The sequence below is a fragment of the Syngnathus floridae genome, unplaced genomic scaffold (assembly GCF_059516105.1).
Source record: "Syngnathus floridae isolate MCC-2025c unplaced genomic scaffold, RoL_Sflo_1.0 HiC_scaffold_220, whole genome shotgun sequence".
Classification (NCBI taxonomy): domain Eukaryota; kingdom Metazoa; phylum Chordata; class Actinopteri; order Syngnathiformes; family Syngnathidae; genus Syngnathus; species Syngnathus floridae.
In genome coordinates this window covers 10,001-16,803 of record NW_028284209.1, presented here as the reverse complement: position 1 = coordinate 16,803, position 6,803 = coordinate 10,001, and positions in this window count along the sequence as shown.

The following is a 6,803-nucleotide window of genomic DNA, read 5'->3' as shown; positions in this document are numbered from 1 at the left end:
ATACCTCCAGCCGAGCGGACATGCACTTTATAAGCACCTTGGACGAGATGGCTGAGCCTTACTCGACTTCCAGCACTTCTAAGCGTTCTCCACGGCCCGCTGTGCTTCCAGAAGACCTCCAGCCGGTCCTCATGGTGCTTTCCTCCTCACTCTCCCAGCCGAACGAGGCTTCCAGAGCCCCGGTTAAGCATTTTACGCGGCCCGCCGAGCCTCCACAGCACTTCCAGCCGGTTCTCCGGCTGCTTTCCTCCTCACTCTATAAGTCGACCCAGGCTTCCAGCACCCCGGCTAAACGTTTTACGCGGCCCGCTGAGCTTCCAGAGCACCGGCTAAGCGTTTTACGCGGCCCGCTGAGCTTCCACAGCACCTCCAGCCGGATCTCCGGGTGCTCCCATCCTCACTGTTTAAGCCGAACGAGGCTTCCAGAGCCCCGGCTAAGCGTTTTACGCGGCCCGCTGAGCTTCCGGAGCACCTCCAGCCGGTTCCACGGGTGCTTTCCTCCTCATTCTTGACGCCCGAGGAGGCTTCCAGCACTCCGGCTAAGCGTTTTACGCGGCCCGCTGAGCTTCCAGAGCACCTCCAGCCGGTTCCACGGCTGCTTTCCTCCTCACTTAATAAGCCGCCCGAGGCTTCCAGAGCCCCGGCTAAACGTTTTGCGCGGCCCGCTGAACTTCCAGAGCACCTCCAGCCGGTTCCCCGGCTGCTTTCCTCCTCACTTTCTAAGCCGCCCGAGGCTTCCAGAGCCCCGGCAAAGCGTTCTCCGCGTCCCGGTGATCTTCCCGGAGGTCGTAACGGGGAATTACCTCCCTCTAGCGGACACGGCGGGTAAATACGCCAGCTCTCGCACTTAGCGCACACTCGCGTTGCTGCGCGTCTGATGGCACTTTGAGTAGCCAAAATGCGGGAGTAACTGTCACTCTCTTAAGGTAGGCTCACTTGAGATTTTTTTGAACGGTTCGTGGATAAATATATGATATATACTACATATGATCGCATTTATAGTCAAATCATATCAAAATGTCATTCTCCGGGTGCTTTCCTCCTCACTCTTGACGCCCGAGGAGGCTTCCAGAGCCTCGGCTAAGCGTTTTACGCGGCCCGCTGAGCTCCCACCGCACCTCCAGCCGGTTCTCATGAGGCTTTCCGCCTCATTTTCTAAGCCGAAGGAGGCTTCCACAGCCCCGGCTAAGCGTTTTGCGCGGCCCGCTGAACTTCCAGAGCACCTCCAGCCGGTTCCCCGAGTGCTTTCCGCCTCACTTTCTAAGCCGCCCGAGGCTTCCAGAGCCCCGGCTAAGCGTTCTCCGCGTCCCGCTGATCTTCCCGGAGCTTGTAACGGGGAAATACCTCCCTCTAGCGGACACGGCGGGTAAATACGCCAGCTCTCGCACTTAGCGCACACTCGCGTTGCTGCGCGTCCGGTGGCACTTTGAGCGGCCAAACGGCGGGAGTAACTGTCACTCTCTTAAGGTAGGCTCACCTGAGATTTTTTTTAACCGTCCGCGGAGGCGACCGGGACCACCGGGACAGCCGGGAGGCCGTGCGCGCGGGCCAAGTGGCCGAAAATAGCTCCAGCCCAGCGGATCTGCACTTTACAAGCTCCGCGGATGAGATCGCGGAGCATTATTCGACTTCCAGCGGCCGGTGCGCTTACGCACGCCGCCCGGAACCTCCGGGAGGCCGTGCGCATGCGCAAGTGGCCGAAAATAGCTCCTAGCCGACCGGATCTGCACTTTACAAGCTCCGCGGATGAGATCGCGGAGCTTTATCCGACTTCCAGCGGCCGGTGCGCTCGCGCACTCCACCCGGCACCTCCGGGAGGCCGTGCGCATGCGCAAGTGGCCCAAAATAGCTCCAGCCCAGCGGATCGGCTGTTTACAAGCACCGCGGATGAGATCAAGGAGCTTTATCCGACTTCCAGCGGCCGGTGCGCTCGCGCACTCCACCCGGCACCTCCGGGAGGCCGTGCGCGCGCGCCAAGTGGCCCAAAATAGCTCCAGCCCAGCGGATCTGCACTCCGCGGATGAGATCGCGGAGCTTTTTTCGACTTCCAGCGGCCGGCGCGCACGACGAGCGGACCCGGTGACGGTCCAGCTCCACCCGGTACCTCGCACGGCCCGCTTCTCCCCCCCGCGCGGACTTCCGAGCGCTCGGGGAGACGTTCGGAAGCCGCCGGTGACGTTGGAGCGGGGAAATACCTCCCTCCAGCGGACACGGCGAGTAAATACACCTTCGGCCAAACGGCGGGAGTAACTATGACTCTCTTAAGGTAGCGGCACTCGACATCTTTTTCGCGGTTCGTGGACGACCCGGCCGGTTCTCGGGGGTGCTTTTTCTCCTAACTCTCGACCCCCGAGGAGGCTTCCAGAGCCCCGGCTAAGCGTTTTACGCGGCCCGCTGAGCTTCCACAGCACCTCCAGCCGGTTCCACGGGTGCTTCCCTCCTCACTCATGACGCCCGAGGAGGCTTCCAGAGCCCCGGCTAAGCGTTTTACGCGGCCCGCTGAGCTTCCACCGCACCTCCAGCCGGTTCTCATGGGGCTTTCCTCCTAACTCTCGACCCCCGAGGAGGCTTCCAGAGCCCCGGCTAAGCGTTTTACGCGGCCCGCTGAGCTTCCACAGCACCTCCAGCCGGTTCCACGGGTGCTTCCCTCCTCACTCATGACGCCCGAGGAGGCTTCCAGAGCCCCGGCTAAGCGTTTTCCGCGGCCCGCCGAGCGTCCGGAGGAGCTCCGGCCGGTCCTCGGGGTGCTTTCTTCCCAACTATTGACGCCCGAGGAGGCTTCCAGAGCCCCGGCTAAGCGTTCTCCGCGTCCCGCTGATCTTCCCGGAGCTTGTAACGGGGAAATACCTCCCTCTAGCGGACACGGCGGGTAAATACGCCACCTCTCGCACTTAGCGCACACTCGCGTTGCTGCGCGTCCGATGGCACTCTGAGCGGCCAAACGGCGGGAGTAACTGTCACTCTCTTAAGGTAGGCTCACTTGAGATTTTTTTAACCGTCCGCGGAGGCGAGCGGGACCACCGGGACAGCCGGGAGGCCGTGCGCGCGGGCCAAGTGGCCGAAAATAGCTCCAGGCCGACCGGATCGGCTAGTTGTAAGCACCGCGGATGAGATCGCGGAGCATTATTCGACTTCCAGCGGCCCGTGCGCTTACGCACGCCGCCCGGAACCTCCGGGAGGCCGTGCGCGCGCGCAAGTGGCCGAAAATAGCTCCAAGACGACCGGATCTGCACTTTACAAGCACCGCGGATGAGATCGCGGAGCATTATTCGACTTCCAGCGGCCCGTGCGCTTTCGCACGCCGCCCGGAACCTCCGGGAGGCCGTGCGCATGCGCAAGTGGCCGAAAATAGCTCCTAGCCGACCGGATCGGCTGTTTACAAGCACCGCGGATGAGATCGCGGAGCTTTATGCGACTTCCAGCGGCCGGTGCGCTCGCGCACTCCACCCGGCACCTCCGGGAGGCCGTGCGCGCGCGCCAAGTGGCCCAAAATAGCTCCAGCCCAGCGGATCTGCACTTTACAAGCTCCGCGGATGAGATCGCGGAGCTTTATTCGACTTCCAGCGGCCGGTGCGCACGACGAGCGGACCCGGTGACGGTCCAGCTCCACCCGGTACCTCGCACGGCCCGCTTCTCCCCCACGCGCGGACTTCCGAGCGCTCGGGGAGACGTTCGGAAGCCGCCGGTGACGTTGGAGCGGGGAAATACCTCCCTCCAGCGGACACGGCGAGTAAATACACCTTCGGCCAAACGGCGGGAGTAACTATGACTCTCTTAAGGTAGCGGCACTCGACATCTTTTTCACGGTTCGTGGAGGACCCGGCCGGTTCTCGGGGGTGCTTTTTCTCCTAACTCTTGACCCCCGAGGAGGCTTCCAGAGCCCCGGCTGAGCGTTTTACGCGGCCCGCCGAGCCTCCACAGCACTTCCAGCCGGTTCTCCGGGTGCTTCACTCCTCACTCTTTAAGCCGAACGAGGCTTCCAGAGCCTCGGCTAAGCGTTTTACGCGGCCCGCTGAACTTCCACAGCACCTCCAGCCGGTTCCACGGGTGCTTTCCTCCTCACTTTATAAGCCGAACGAGGCTTCCAGAGCCCCGGCTAAGCGTTTTACGCGGCCCGCTGAACTTCCACAGCACCTCCAGCCGGTTCCACGGGTGCTTTCCTCCTCACTCTTGACGCCCGAGAAGGCTTCCAGAGCCCCGGCTAAACGTTTTACGCGGCCCGCTGAACTTCCCAGCACCCCCAGCCGGTTCCCCGAGTGCTTTCCACCTCACTTTCTAAGCCGAACGAGGCTTCCAGAGCCCCGGCTAAGCGTTCTCCGCGTCCCGGTGATCTTCCCGGAGGTCGTAACGGGGAAATACCTCCCTCCAGCGGACACGGAGAGAAATTACACCGCCTCTCGCACAGACGCGGGTAAACGGCGGGAGTAACTATGACTCTCTTAAGGTAGCCTCACTTGACATCTCTTTAACGGTTCGTGGATAAATACATGATATATACTACATATGATCGCATTTACAGCCAAATAATATAAAATGAGCATTCGGTTATAAACATTGTATTCATCAAGTTCATAGGTGATGTTAATATTTATATATTTAATGTTTATAGGTGATGTTAATATTTATATATTTATTTTGTACATCATGTTATACGACACTTGCTATAGGATCATGATGTGATCATATCGGCGGAAGTCGGCCCGGGCTCCGGGTGAAGAGGCCGAATTCTCGCCACTCGCGGCCGACCGGGGAACCAGCAGAGGCGGACGCATCACGGCGCAAGAGCCCTTGGCACTTAGAAAAAAATTGGCAAAAGTCGAGCCGCGCTCCAGGTGAAGAGGCCGAATTCTCGCTACTCGTGGCCGACCGGGGAACCAGCAGAGGCGGACGCATCACGGCGCAAGAGCCCTTGGCACTTCGAAAAAATTGGGCAAAAGTCGCTCCGCGCTCCAGGTGAAGAGGCCGAATTCTCGCCACTCGTGGCCGACCGGGGAACCAGCAGAGGCGGACGCATCGCGGCGCGAGAGCCCTTGGCACTTAGAAAAAATTTGGCAAAAGTCGCTCCGGGCTCCAGGTGAAGAGGCCGAATTCTCGCTACTAGTGGCCGACCGGGGAACCAGCGAAGGCGGGTAAGCTTTCTATGGAGCCCCGCCGGCTGGTCCGCGGGCCCGAACGTGGTCCCGTCACCTACCGACAGCGGACGCCGATCCACGCCCGGCAAGGACCACCCAGAGGCGGACACGCTCTCCGACGAGCCCCGCCGGCCGGTCCGCGGCGGGAAATGCGCCCTCTGGCGGACACGCCGTTGTAAATGAATGGGCTTTGGCACTTAGTGCATTTTCGCAAAAGTTGAGCCGCGCTCCGGGCGAAGAGGCCGAATTCTCGCTACTCGCGGCCGACCGGGGAACCAGCGAAGGCGGGTAAGCTTTCAAGAGAGCCCCGCCGGCTGGTCCGCGGGCCGAACGTGGTCCCGTAAAGTACCGACAGCGGACGCCGACCCACGCCCGGCAAGGACCACCGAGAGGCGGACACGCTCTCCGACGAGCCCCGCCGGCCGGTCCGCGGCGGAAATGCGCCCTCTGGCGGACACGCCGTTGTAAATGAATGGGCTTTGGCACTTAGTGCATTTTCGAATAAGTTGAGCCGCGCTCCGGGCGAAGAGGCCGAATTCTCGCTACTCGTGGCCGACCGGGGAACCAGCGAAGGCGGGTAGGCTTTCAAGAGAGCCCCGCCGGCTGGTCCGCGGGCCAATTATGGTCCCGTCACCTACCTACAGCGGACGCCGACCCACGCCCGGCAGGAACCACCGAGAGGTGGACACGCTCTCCGACGAGCCCGCCGGCCGGTCCGCGGCGGGAAATGCGCCCTCTGGCGGACACGCCGTTGTAAATGAATGGGCTTTGGCACTTAGTGCATTTTCGCAAAAGTTGAGCAGTGCTCCGGGCGAAGAGGCCGAATTCTCGCCACTCGCGGCCCACCAGGGAACCAGCGAAGGCGGGTAAGCTTTCAAGAGAGCCCCGCCGGCTGGTCCGCGGGCCAATTATGGTCCCGTAACGTACCGACAGTGGACGCCGACCCACGCCCGGCAAGGACCACCGAGAGGCGGATAACGGCGCACACCGCGAACGGCGGGTGGCGGTCGCTGGGTGGCGGTCGGCTGGTGGCGGTCGGGGGTGGCGGGGTCGGGGATGGTGCTTGGGGATGGTGCTTGGGGACCGGTGGCGCCGGAGGCGCACACCGCGAACGGCTGGTGGCGGTCGGCTGGTGGCGGTCGGCTGGTGGCGGTCGGCTGGTGGCGGTCGGGGGGTGGCGGTCGGGGGGTGGCGGTCGGGGATGGTGCTTGGGGATGGTGCTTGGGACCGGTGGCGCCGGAGGCGCACACCGCGAACGGCTGGTGGCGGTCGGCTGGTGGCGGTCGGCTGGTGGCGGTCGGCTGGTGCAGTCGGCTGGTGGCGGTCGGGGGGTGGCGGTCGGGGGGTGGCGGTCGGGGATGGTGCTTGGGGATGGTGCTTGGGACCGGTGGCGCCGGAGGCGCACACCGCGAACGGCTGGTGGCGGTCGGCTGGTGGCGGTCGGCTGGTGGCAGTCGGCTGGTGGCGGTCGGGGGGTGGCGGTCGGGGGGTGGCGGTCGGGGGGTGGCGCTTGGGGATGGTGGCGGTCGCCTTGTGGCGGTCGGGGGGTGGCGGTCGGGGGGTGGCGCTTGGGGATGGTGGCGGTCGCCTTGTGGCGGTCGGGGGTGGCGGTCGGGGGTGGCGCTTGGGGATGGTGGCGGTCGCCTTGTGGCGGTCGCCTTGTGGCGGTCG